This window comes from Trachypithecus francoisi, unplaced genomic scaffold (assembly GCF_009764315.1).
Source record: "Trachypithecus francoisi isolate TF-2019V2 unplaced genomic scaffold, Tfra_2.0 Lachesis_group20, whole genome shotgun sequence".
Taxonomy (NCBI): domain Eukaryota; kingdom Metazoa; phylum Chordata; class Mammalia; order Primates; family Cercopithecidae; genus Trachypithecus; species Trachypithecus francoisi.
In genome coordinates this window covers 2,803,496-2,817,462 of record NW_022681466.1, presented here as the reverse complement: position 1 = coordinate 2,817,462, position 13,967 = coordinate 2,803,496, and the positions used below count along the sequence as shown (strand labels likewise).

General features: G+C 38.0%; 1 long non-coding RNA gene across 1 annotated transcript in view; it reads left to right on the top strand.

Annotated features, from left to right (window-relative positions):
* Nucleotides 1-4,640: 4,640 nt before the first annotated feature.
* Nucleotides 4,641-13,967, top strand: part of LOC117066608 — a 615,645-nt gene continuing 606,318 nt past the window's right edge. Inside the window, exon 1 of the long non-coding RNA XR_004430401.1 lies at nucleotides 4,641-4,689. This is a non-coding gene — a long non-coding RNA (uncharacterized LOC117066608). The remainder of the gene's footprint in view (nucleotides 4,690-13,967) is intronic.

Sequence of the window (13,967 nt, the reverse complement as noted above, 5' to 3'; positions counted from 1 at the left end):
ATTCGTGATGTTGAGTATTTTTTTTCATATGCCTGTTGGTTATTTATCTTCTTTTGAAAAATGTCTGTTTAGGTTCTTCATCCAGTTTTTAATTGGGTTGTTTTCTTGAGTTGCTCGAGTTCCTGTGTATATTTTGAACATAAACTTCTTATCAGATGTACAGTTTGCAACTATTTTCTTCCCTTCAATAGGTTGTCTGTTAATTCTGTTGATTGTCCCTTTGGCTGTGCAGAAGCTTTTTAGTTTTGTGTAATTCCATTGTCTGTTTGTGCTTTTGTTGCCTGTGCTTTGGGGGTCCTATCCAAAAACCCATTGCCTAGCCCAGTATCATGAAGCTTCCCCCCTGTTTTCATCTAGTAGTTTTATAGTTTCAGATCTTACATCTAAAGCTTTAATCCATTTTGAGTTTTGTGTGTGGTGTGAGATGAAAACCTAATTTTATTCTTCTGCATGTAGATACCCAATTTCCCAGCACCATTTATTGAAGAGACTCTTCTTTTTCTCATTATGTGTTTTTGGCATCTTCTACCTTTCGTTATTGTGAATAGTACCACTATAAACATTGGTGTACAAGTATTTTTTTGAGAGCCAGCATTCAATTCTTTAGTGTGTATTCCTAGCAGTAAAATTTCTGGGTCTTAGGAAAATGTTAGCTTTTTGAAGAACTGGCAACCTTTTTCCATTCACATTTGATGTTAGGAGCAGGATTCATAAAGTCATAATGCAGATGCAATCTCTGAATTTCAGCAGTTGATTTGTACACTCACATGCATCTTACAAACACCTTGAGCAGGACCTGGGGGGAGTAGACAGAGCTCAGTGAAATCTGTGCCATGCCTTCAAGGAATTCTTATTGCAGTATCAAGAGATTTCAGGCGAAAGGAGAGATCACTTAAGAAAAGTAGAGGCCAGGCACGGCATGGTGGCTCATGCCTGTAATCCTTGCACTTTGTGAGGCCAAGGTAGGTGGACCACTTGAGCTCAGGAGTTGGGGACCAGCCTGGGCAACATGGCAAAACCCCGTGTCTACCAAAAATACAAAATATAGGTTGGGCGTGGTGGCATGCACCTATGGTCCCATCTACTTGGGAGGTTGAAGTGGGAGGATTGCTTGAGTCCAGTAGGTGGAGGTTGTAATGAGCTGAAATCACACCACTCCATTCCGGTCTTGATGACACAGTGAGACCCTGTCTCAAAATAAATAAATAGTTAGTTAATAAAAAGAAAGGTAAAGATAAGGGAATATGGAATTATGTCACTGTTTTTAAAGGACATGATATAGATGAATAAATAAAATTAAGGATCAGAGGTAAAGTATAAGAGTTCTACACATAATCTATGATTCAAAAATATGCTCTACATATTTAAGCAAAGGGCTTCTGGTCTTTATCTCAGTCTTTTTTTTCTGGTTGCTCTACTTCTTTCCAATTTCTAACCTTATGAATGTCTCAGGGTCCATCTCTGAGCCCTGTCTTTATCTACTCACACTCCCTAGAAGTCATTAAATTTCATGACTTTAAATGTGTTGCATACACGGGCAATTCTCTGTTTTTTAATCTCCAACAGGACCTCTTCTCTAAACTCCAGAATTATCTGCCTGCATATAAGACTCTTCCATAGGGTATCCAATTGACACCTAAAATGTAGTATGTCTGATACTGAACACCTAACTTTCCCTCCCAAACCTAGTCCTATCTCTTTCTTCATTACCTTAATAGGTTCACAGTCACCTATCAGAGTTTAGACCAAATATTCTGCCTTTTTCTCAAAGTCCATATTTAATTTGTTAACAAATCTCATTGGCTCTGTCTTCAAAATGTATTTATATTCTACCACATCTCGCTATCTAAACTGACCCCTCCTTTGTTTCAAGCCATCATCATCTCTCACCCAAAATACTGCAATAGCCTCCTAATAGGTCACTCTACTTAGTTATTTTTCTAGGTTTCTGGTCATATATAGTTTTATCAGTGAGGTCTTCCCAAATAACGCTATGTAAAGTAGCACTCCAGCAATCCCTAATTCCATTTCTCACTTTGTTTTCTTCTATAGAACTTTACACCATGAAATAAATTGTATATGGTACTTATTTATATATTTCATCTTCCCCTAAGTTAGAGTGTGAGCTGCAAAAGAGCAGCGACTTTTGTCTGATTTTCATTTTTATTTTTTAACTGGGTGTGTATAGAGGCTAAAATAGTGTTTAGGACATAGTAAAGGCTTATTTTAGGTATTTTTGTATGAACAAATGAATGACAATATATTTGGAATACTTGTACAATCTTCCTTGTGATGAACAATACTTACCTAAGAAATCAGTTATATTACGTCTATTTAAAAATAGTTTAGAGCCTAAAGATACTCGAAAGCCAGGAGACACTTATATATGAAACATTTTCAGAGTAAATATATACTTCCCTAAGAGGTTTGGATTAAAAGGTGCTGACTCAAGTTGATCTGTGGCCTTCAGCACTGAAAGTATAAACCCACTTCTAATCCTCTAGTGAAATATTTCTGGACTTAGTAGCTGCAGATCATGGTTGTAGCTGTGTTTCTGGAATACACCAATGATGTGATCACTGGGCAAGTTGCTTAATCCACTTTGAGCTTAAGCTGTAAATTGGTGATGACAATAATAACAAGGACCTCACAGGATCACAGTGAAGATCAGTCGAGATTATGGTCTTGTTTTATAAAATTCTAAACATTCTTCAGATATAAGGATAAGGTTAAGGACTATGTTTTCAAACAGAGAAAACATATACAAAGTAATAAGCTCAATGCTACATTTGTCTAACCACAGCATATTTCTTTACTATGGAATATATTTAAACTTAGATGGAAGGAATTGTTCTAGCCTGCTTGACAGAATATTTTAAGCCCTGTTAAAATAGGTTGATAATGTATGGTTTTACAAACGTTATTTCTAGGCTGCATAAATGGGCTTGGCTTTCTCAGCTACACGTTAGATCGAGCCTACTCCCCTCCTCCTCACTCATTTGGGATGGATTCTCACTCTTGCCCAGGCTGGAGTACAGTGGAGTGATCTTGGCTCACTGCAACCTCTGTCTCCCAGGTTCAAGGGATTCTCCTGCCTCAGTCTCCTAAATATCTGGATTACAGGCATGCACCATCACGCCCAGCTGATTTTTTTTTTTTTTTTTTGTATTCTTAATGGAGATGGGGTTTCACCATGGTGGCCAGGCTGGTCTTGAACTCCTGACCACAAATGATCCGCCCACCTCAGCCTCCCAAAATGCTGGAATTACAGGCATGAGCCACTGTGCCTGGCCATCTTCCATCATTTTTAAACATTAGTCTGGGAAATGCCCAGCAGGTACCTAAAGTACACACATATAGGACAAAGTGAGTTTTAAGGATGTTGATCGTGATCTAGGTCTCAAATCTGCCTTGGGACTTTGGTTCACTAAAATGGCCATCCCAATTGATCAAGTAAACTTTATTTCCTTCTTCATTATCATAGTCATCACTTACCCAATACTGACTATCATCTTCATGCCAATAACTCAACTCAGAATTTCATATATTATTTTTTATTCTTTATAAAATCTTCATGAGGTCAGTACAGGTGGACCCTGACTTAAGAGTTTTGGACTTGACAATGGTGTGAATGCAATTTGCATCCAGTAGAAACTATACTTTCAGTACCCTACAAACATTCTGTTTTTCACTTTCAGTACAGTATTGAATACATCACATGAGATATTCAACACTTTATTATAAAGTAGGCTTTGTTTTACATGAGGTTGCCCAACTATAGGCTAATTTAAATGTTCTAAGCACATTTAAGCTAGGCTAGGCTAAGCTATGGTGTTTGGTAGTTTAGGCATATTAAATGCACTCTCGACTTGAAATATTTTCAACTTAGATTTATCAGGACAGAACCTCATTGTAAGTTGAAGAGCATCTGTATTATCAACCTCATTTTATGATGTAATACATTAAAACTCAAGGGGGTAAAATAATTTTTAAGAAGAGGTGGCAGAACTAGACTTTAGATTCAAATCTAACTTCAACACTCATGATTTTGTGACCATGTAAGCCTCTTTTATGATACCCACATTTCTTCATTTTGTAGTCACAAGTAGATATGTAGTTCCATAAAGGCAGGTGGGTGGAAGGAGAGAGAAAGAAAAGAATAACAATACAAAGAAATGAACACAACACAAAGATGAGGTCTTGGAAGAGAAGCCATTTCTTCCATTTTTATCACAATACTTTTTCGGGACTAGACCTCCTCTCACCTAGACTTGACCTAATTTCTTTAAGACTTAGACACATGAGTATGGTCATTTTCCCTGGCCTCCTGTGGGTGCAGTTTGGTTGCAGTATTACTTACAAGTCCTCGTTCCTATTGACTCTAGACTGTCTAACAAATATATAATCTAAAAACAAAAAGCCTAAATATTCAATAAATAGATTTGATGGATATACCCTTCCTTGTATTGCTTTCAGACTCTTAGTAAAACCCTAGTGGGCTGTTTGCTCCTTTTACATGTACAGTTCAGCACTCAATTAAAAGAATGTGAAGCCTGTATATATCATGGCCCAGCTTCTAGCTCGCCTCTGGCCTTGCTGGTTCTTATTAATGATTCATTTCTTTTGACAGGAGCAGCAACATTTCAGGACTTCTTGGGTGGAAGAAAGTTGGCAGAGAGAACGTCCACAGTGAGTAGTTAAACATTATATGAATTAATACCCCCCATCAATAGTTTAATGGATGAAATGCATTGATTGCTTTGAGAATTATGCTGAGGTCTACAGTAATAGGCAGAAATGTCTGATTTGACATCTTTTTTTTTTTTTAAATATGTCTGCAACGTAAACTACTACCAATTACACAACAACCCCACCAAAGTGGTGCGGAGTGGTCCCACTACAGTAGTAACATGTTATAAAAGCTCAAGTTTCAGTACAATTAGCTTCTGGCTGCAGTTTATTACCCCATTTGAGATTTAAAACATTTTTTTTTCCATTGCATTCCAACAATGCTTATGTGTCTGGGGCTAACACTTTAAAACAATAATGGAATGGCAAATATCTGTCTGGCTGGAGTTTGCCCGAGAAGAATAGTGTATTAGAGTTTTTTTAATTTTTTAATTCAAGCAAGGTAGAGGGGACAAAACAAAAACAACCTCTTTAGTTACTCAAAGTACCAAGGCTATAATGTTGTACTAAGAAAAAAAAATGCCTTTCTTTGGCATTTTGTAGAAAATTTAAGAAACACTTTGGGGCATACAATCATCTCTGTGTTTGAAAAAGCAGTTCAGTTCATTGTTTAGACCCATGCACCTACTTAATGACCGTTCGCAAGATGTCTGATCTGAGATAGATGATGAATCTCTCCTTGGATTGCCTAGTACTAGACAAAATTGGTAGTCAGGTTTGAGTTTTTAAATTTTTTTGTGGTGATGATGATGACTGTCGAATTTATTGAGAGTCTGTTCTGTGGGCATGTACGATGCTAAAGTTTATGTGCATTATCTTACTGAATTCTCCTAAAACCTGTTGAGTTAGGTACTATTATTTTCCACACTTTATAGATGAGGAAATTGAGGCTTAGAAAGCCTAAGGAATTGAATGGTTGCACAGCTAACAGTAGTGGGTCTTGACTGATGCTTTGGGAATCTACTTATGAGGCTTGAAACACTGTGCAGTGCTCCATGATGATGATGATGATGATGATGATGATGATGATGATGATGAATGGAAAACCCGTGGAATCTTCTTGCTAATATCCTGGATGTTTTGTTAAATAACTCTCTCTTTCCTCCAGAAATCTAAGTCATTTTCTTACATGTCTCAGATGTCTGTTCCCTTCATTTTAATTTCCATTTGAGTCTTTATTTTAATCCTAACCTATCATTTAGTCCTCCTATCCCTCAGACTGTGTAACCTCATACTTCCTCGTGGTTATTAGGAAACTGAGCAGGGCGGGGTGAAGCAGGGAGGTGAAGGTGAATTCTTTCTCAATAAGTGTTCATTGAGACAGTTTACTTAGCAGTCCTCACTTTTAGTGAAGGATGGAGTTCTAGAGATGGAGGCATTGGTGAGACTGGAATCCAAGAGTTTACTTCCCTAGAGTCAATACACAATATTGGTTCTTTGATGCCTTTCTCAGCTCAAGATTTTTAAACTTCTTCCAACATTAGATATTATCAAGTCTAGAGAGCAACCCACACCAGTGTGATGTTTCTCTACCTGAGGCTGCAGTGAAACATAAATTTTGGCATTAGAATGCACTGACATCACTAAAATCACCTTTTTTAAATCCCTTGGAATAAAAAAGATACTTGCTGTGTATTAAAATATTAATATACAGCCTGGGTGCGGTGGCTCATGCCTATAATCTCAGCACTTGGGAAGCCAAGGCGGGAAGATCACGAGGTCAGGAGATCAAGACCACCTGCTAACATGGTGAAACTCTGTCTCTACTAAAAATACGAAAAAAGAAAAAAATTAGCCAGGCATGGTGGCACGCACCTGTAGTCCCAGCTACTCAGGAGGCTAAGACAGGAGAATCGCTTGAACCCAGGAGGCGGAGGTTGCAGTGAGCAAAGACCATACCAGTGCACTCCAGCCTGGGCGACAGAGCAAGACTCTCTCTCAAAAAGAAAAAGGATTATAAATCATGCTGCTGTAAAGACACATGCACACCTATGTTTATTGCGGCACTATTCACAATAGCAAAGACTTGGAATCAACCCAAATGTCCATCTGTGACAGACTGGATTAAGAAAATGTGGCACATATACACCATGGAATACTATGCAGCCATAAAAAAGGACGAGTTTGCGTCCTTTGTAGGGACATGGATGCAGCTGGAAACCATCATTCTTAGCAAACTATCGCAAGAACAGAAAACCAAACACCGCATGTTCTCACTCATAGGTGGGAACTGAACCATGAGATCACTTGCACTCGGGAAGGGGAACATCACACACTGGGGCCTATCATGGGGAGCGGGGAGTGGGGAGAGATTGCATTGGGAGTTATACCTGATATAAATGATGAATTGATGGGTGCTGATGAGTTGATGGGTGCAGCACACCAACATGGCACAAGTATACATATGTAACAAACCTGCACGTTATGCACATGTACCCTAGAACTTAAAGTATAATAAAAAAAGAAAAGAAAAGTATACACACACACACACACACACACACACACACAAATGGCAAAGACAACCTATGCAAAAATCAATCTGGCAGAACCAAGATGTGTCAGCATATAGTGCTTTTGCCACAGGAAAGGGTACGTCTCTCTTTCTTTGTCTCTTATTCTTCTGAGGCTCCTGGCATGTTGGCTTCCCACTCTGGGATGGCTTGAAAAGCAACTTTTCATTTTTCTTCATTTGGGTAGTCATGTCCCGCAGCTAAGGTCATCTTTGGTTCTGTTACTGCAGAGGGAACCCCTTTGCTATATGGGTTTATCACTTCGGATGAGCTGCAATTGTGTCTTCAGCCTGAAATGTCATTCCTCATCTCTTGAGCTTGGAACATGCCTACTTCAGGAGATGTATCCAATGTCACCTCTTCCCTGTAGCTTTCCCTTCTCCCTTCTCTTACCTCAGGTGGAGTTGCTTTCTCACTTGTGCCCCCTAACACTTCATACATCATACTGAACTACAAATACTTCCTCTATGAGACTGTACTCACCTCATGGGACACTCCGGCTTATTCATTTCTTTTCTTTATTCACAGCACACAGTAAAATGTAATGTACATATTGGGTTTATGATCAGTGTTTCTTATCCCGCAATGAGGTTTTATGTCCCTGACTGTGCGCTCTATCCATCTAAAATCCTTACATTTTATAGTATCTATTATATCTACAGAAAGGTAGATATTGACCCAGGAGCCATGATGATTGATTACCTGTCATTGTTCTGCAACTACCTGGGCTTCAATTTTATCATCTGTAAAATCAGAGAAGTGAACTGAATTTCTTCTCTTTTCATATATTCATTAATAATTCAAGATATATTTGCCAAGTATCTGTTTTTTCCCCAAACATTGGACTAGGTAACTTCTTCAGCATGAAACATCACACAGTTTAGTTAAAATACAAAAAAGTTTGCATTTGTGCAGAAAATACAGTTCCTATAACAATGCTCTCTTTATTAGCTGTGCTACTAAAATCACAAGTTGACTCAGTTTCAAATATAACTGGAATTAAGATAACAATATTTAGTTTCTAAATCCCATGCATCCTTCAGACCATACAATTTGTATCAACTAATCCTGAAAAATCAGTTCCTTCAGTGATCACAGGTTAAGATTTCTGCGATCCATGCTGGCATTTGTTTTACCTTCTTAAATCAGTCGGGATACTGATTTAATGTGCATTTTGTAAATTTAAGCAGAAGTAAAAGTCTTTGAACTAAAGGAAATCTATGTCTTTGTTCAACAGATATTTATTAAGTATGTAATATGCCCCTAACATTGTGATATTTGCCCAAGATACAAAAATCAAAATGGGCCTTTTTCAATGAGGGGTTTATAAATTTACAAGGGAAACATGGATGTCAACATACCAGTATTGGAAGGACTCTGATGGAAGAATATTTAAGTACAGTAATAGCTGGCCAGAAGATATGTGCTCTTCTTAGTGTGGGGCTAGGTGAGCATAGGATGTTTGTCAGAAAAATACCAAATAATTAAATTAAAAAATGAAAACCATTAAGGGCTTTCCTGAGTTCCAGTCTTGGTTTTACCCATCAGTAGGTGGCACTTGAGGTGAGTCTCAAAAACACCAGTGTGTGTCACCAGAAAGACAAAACTGGGAGGAGGGAGATGATCCCAAGAAAAGCAAGTAGGATGAGCACTATCAGAAGAATATGTATCTACACAACTACAAATGCTTCATCATGGCTAGAAAGAGACAACCTTAGTCTCAGGGAGACCTGTGGCTGGAGAGTAGACATGGGCAGGAATACCTAGCCTCTTGGCTAAGATGCAAAAATAGCAACTTTACTCTGAATGTAGAGAGAAATCCGGGAGGGTCTTATGCAGTAGAGCAAGATGAGCATGTTTCAGAAATGATGGACAACTTTATGTGTGACCAGAAATATTTGCTAAATCTTGAAATCTAAACTTTAAACTCAGAAATGCTTGTGTTCTCTTCTATAGGCATTTTTGCAAAGTGATTATTTTTTCAGTGAATGGAATTACAAAATCACACATGATTATAGTATAAGAATGAAAAATGGGATGAGCTCTTTCATTATATCAAAATCTGCTTTCCACATCTAGGATTAGGCCCATATTAGATTACTTTTTTTTTTTTTTTTTTTTTTTTGAGACATAGGCTCATTCTGTTGCTCAGGCTGTAGTGCAGGGGCACCATCTTGGCTCACTGCAACTTCTGCCTCCTGAGTTAAAGTGATTCTCCTGCCTCAGCCTCCCAAGTAACTGGGATTACAGGTGCGTCCCACAATGTCCAGCTAAAATTTTTTTGTATTTTTAGTAGAGATGGGGTATCACTATGTTGGCCAGACTGGTCTCGAACTCCAGACCTCGAGTGATCCACCCGCCTGGGCCTCCCAAAGTGCTGGGATTACAGGCATGAGCCACAGTGCCCAGCCATCTACTTTTTACCTGTAGAAGAAAGTGATCCAGTGGTCAGAGATCACCTCTCAGTGAAGGTCCAAGCACATCCTTGGGTTTTTGCTCCTCAGGCTTCCATTTATGATCTTGAAACAAAGAAGAAAATAAAGAATCAAACCATGAAGACTGAGATGGCTTTAGTAAGAAAAATGCATCGAGTGCTGATTTCTGAAATGCAAAACCACAGCTCTCAATCAAACACCTATAGTTATTTGATTAGCCATGATTCAGGGGTTATTGATATATCAATAGTAAATAGGAAACACCTTAATTGAGAGTCATTCGGAACAAATACTCTTTGACTCTACTGATCTTTTATTTATGAGAAGTTGTAGCAGGCAAACAGTTGGAAAACTTTTGAATCATTCTTCAAGAGCAGAGAAAGAAAGAAAGAAAATGTCATCACTGGGGCAATGCAATAACTTCCTAACTATCTGAAATAGTTCCGTGTTCTAGTCTATCCTTGCCATGTTACCTACAGAGCTTATCAATCTGAAGTCACACAAAAGCCAGGCATGGTGGCTCACACCTATCATCCCAGCACTTTGGGAGGCCAAGGCAGGTGGATTGCTTGAGCCCAGGAGTTCCAGACCAGTGTGAACTACATAGAAAAACTCTGTCTCTACAAAAAGTACAAATATTAGACAGATGTGGTGGTATGCACCTGTAGTCCAGCTACTCAGGAGGCTGAGGTGGGAGGATTGCTTGAAGGCTCCAGTGAGCCAGTGCACTCAAGCCTGAGCAATACAGCAAGACTCTGTCTCAAAAAAAAAAGAAAAAAGAAAAAAAATTGAAGTTACACAAATCCCATTTTTAATCTTGGCTGTGCAAATTTCTCATGGAATGAGCCTCTGTTTTGCCATCTATAAAACTGAGATAACAATGCCTATTTTAGGAGAGGGGGAGATATTGTAAGGATTAAATGGACATCCTTAGGTATGGGATCTTGTGCTGTCTAGGTCTGCAACACAGTTAGAGTGAGGCAATGGCACACTGTGGTTAGTGTTTAACTTTTCAACTAAGCTTATTATTTATGGTTCTAAGCTAATTGACCACAATAAGATAGATCCAGGCACAAAAACAATTTTGTTTCTATAAAGCTGAATTGTAATTAAACCTCCACTTGTTGAACATGGAACACTATGAATGTAAATCTTCTCAGAACATCCTGAAGCTCTAATGTTTAAGATTTATACATCATTGCTTGGGGACAATTTGATGGCTTCCAAAGAGGAAAGCTTTTCAGAGGTAGAAGAAAGCACTCCTAACAAAAGTGATCACCTCAGTAGCTGTCAAGGTAAACTGGCTTTGGTTTTGATGGATTACAATGAATATCCCTTGCCCTTTACAAAACAATATGTAATTGTTATTAAGAAACCAACAGGATTAAAAAAAATGGGATGATAATCCACTTGAAACTGGGAAAATCAGTAAGACAAGATTTTGAAAACAGATGACCAGTAATTCTAATTTTTATTACTAGGTCTAGAGTGGTGAACCTGATAAATCATGAACTAGTGCAACAGCTCTGAGTACCTGGACAGATAGCCTCCAGAAGATCCCAGAGAGCAGCAAATGTTAGAGTATCTGGATCCTTCAGTATCTTGTCTTAAGCTATTAACACCAGCAGGGAGCAGAAGCAGAAACACATCATATTAAAGCAGTGTTTCTCAAACATTTTGGTCCCGAAGCCCCCTTACTCTCTAAAAAACCACTGTGACCCAAGGGCTTTTTGTTTATTGGGGTGCTGTCTAGTAAAATATGTATTACATTAGAAATTAAAAGTGAGTTTGTTACATATGTATACTTGTGCCATGTTGGTGTGCTACACCCATCAACTTGTCAGCACCCATCAACTCGTTATGCACATGTACCCTAGAACTTAAAGTATAATAATAATAATAATAAATATGATAACTAAAAAAAAGAAAATATGAAAGCACATTTTTATGTTTATTTTTGACTATCATAAAATCTTCAAATGCAGATATAAGATGTCATCTATTGCCAATTATTGCTTTTTGCTCATTTGTGCATCAATATTAGTTTATGGAATTCTGTTTTTTTGCCAAAAAACAAAAAGGAATTAAAAGTGAGTACTTTAAAAAAATTATTAATACACTTACAACAGAAAGAATAAATATTTACATGTAAGACTAATATATTTTCATGAAAATGACTATTTTTTTTAAAGAGAGAGAGAAAGATGGCATTGTTTTCCACTTTAATGTCTGGTTTAAAAGAAGAAAACTGAATGCTCATGTCTGCTTCTGAAATTTGTCTGTGTCTACAGTTTGTTTCAGTTGAATTATAGAAGGAAAATATGGATGTATAAATATGTGCATTTGTAAAGGGGAGAATAATTTAATAACTCTGTCAGATGATTCTGGATAGTTCTTCTTTGATGTTATACCAAAACTTCCTCAAAGTTAGTATCTTTAAAGTTTAGTTGTGATGTATCAATAGGCTTTTTGTACTCTGGTACATTAAAAATCTATCAGATGAGTCTTTTAGTCTTGCATGATTTTGTAACATCCTGCATCAGTTATTTGAAGAATAATAGTTCACGAAGTCATGTGTATCTTCTGAACATGGACAGGTTTCATTATATTACACAATCACCTCTGTTACTCTTAGCACCAATCATGCCAAAAAAAAAAGTCTTGAAATATTCGGAAACTATGCGCATGGTGACTGAAACAAGGTTTTCAAAATGCTCATATTTGCTTGACAGCTTATATTTCATCATGGACAACAAGTGCTACCAGTTGTTTTCCTTAAAGTGACAGGTTTACTTCATTCATTTTTGAAAAATTGTCTGCCAGATACCCAACTCTGAATAATCATAATTTGTTAGCTTTTCTTTCAAGTAAAAATGATGTTTATATTTAAAAAGTGATTAGTTAAGCTGACAACTCAGAGAATTGTACAGCTGTAATTTTCCCTCTCTGTAGGTAGTCAAAGTACTTTTTTTTTTTTTTTTTTTTTTTGAGACGGAGTCTTGCTCTGTCGCCGGGGCTGGGGTGCAGTGGCCCGATCTCAGCTCACTGCAAGCTCCGCCTCCCGGGTTCCCGCCATTCTCCCGCCTCAGCCTCCCGAGTAGCTGGGACTACAGGCGCCCGCCACCTCGCCCGGCTAGTTTTTTGTAATTTTTTGTAGAGACGGGGTTTCACCGTGTTAGCCAGGATGGTCTCGATCTCAGTCAAAGTACTTTATAAGTGCCTCCCATTTTATCACATAGATTATTTCAAAAGATATGTATGCCAAATCCAGATTTAATAAAATTAATGATTGTTATTACTTCCTTAAAGATTTAAATGAAATTGGCTATCTTTAATGCCACTGACTTGATTCACACTTAAGATGCCAGTATTGTTTTTGTGCCATCAATACAAATGTTAACACAGGGGAAAGGCAAATGCTGTTGGTGTTATCATAAAGAATCATAAAGAATCATTTTGATTTCTCAGACAACTCAAAGTGGCTTAGGCACCATGGACCCCAATTTCAGAACGGCTGTTTTAATTTGCAAAGCCTTTTCACAAAACTGCATTATTTGTTCTTTACATCTGGCCATTTTAACTATGAGGATGGAGCACTAAGGGATATTTCAACACTTAGTGTATGTTAGGAACTTAAAAGTCTTTGTGCTATGAATGGTGTGAACTAGACATACCTAAAATCCAAGTCCTCTGGTGTATGGTCCTGTGTTCCCTCTATTAAGGATTTAATATTTTCTAGATATCAAAGATTTAGTTTTTTCTAGATTTGGATGAACATAGGGAACCAACAGCAATGTTAAGGAGGAGCATCTAACCCTCTAATCTCCGCACTCTGCCACAACTCAACCAATTTGTATGGCAGGGAGTGATATTAATTCCCTTGACTTGTTACACTACAAAACTTTCTGGGGGTGATTTCAATTCAATTGGATTCAATCTACGTAGACTATGTTCTCAGGAATAACCATTTCTTTACTGGAATCTGGCCCAGTCACCTTCCTGTGTGAGCTCAGGCAACTGTCCTGAGAAAGGAGCTCTTTTAACTTTAAGTGAAGAAATGTAACTCATCAAAGAAAACAGGGGTGAAACAACCAACCAGGAGGCAGATCTCTTAGTTCCCAGGAGATGGCTGTTCACATAAAAATAATGCTTGCCAAGCCCGTGGCTGCTTCTGGAGTCCAAGGGCCACAAAATAAATGATCTACTGCTACTTCAACTCAATCAGGACTGTAGAAAATTCAGACTGTGGCAGGGTGGATTAGCGTATCCTTCTTCTATAACACGTGGAAAACTTAAGTTTCCAGAGAGGTGCTTTTGGCACCTTGAAGGAGAG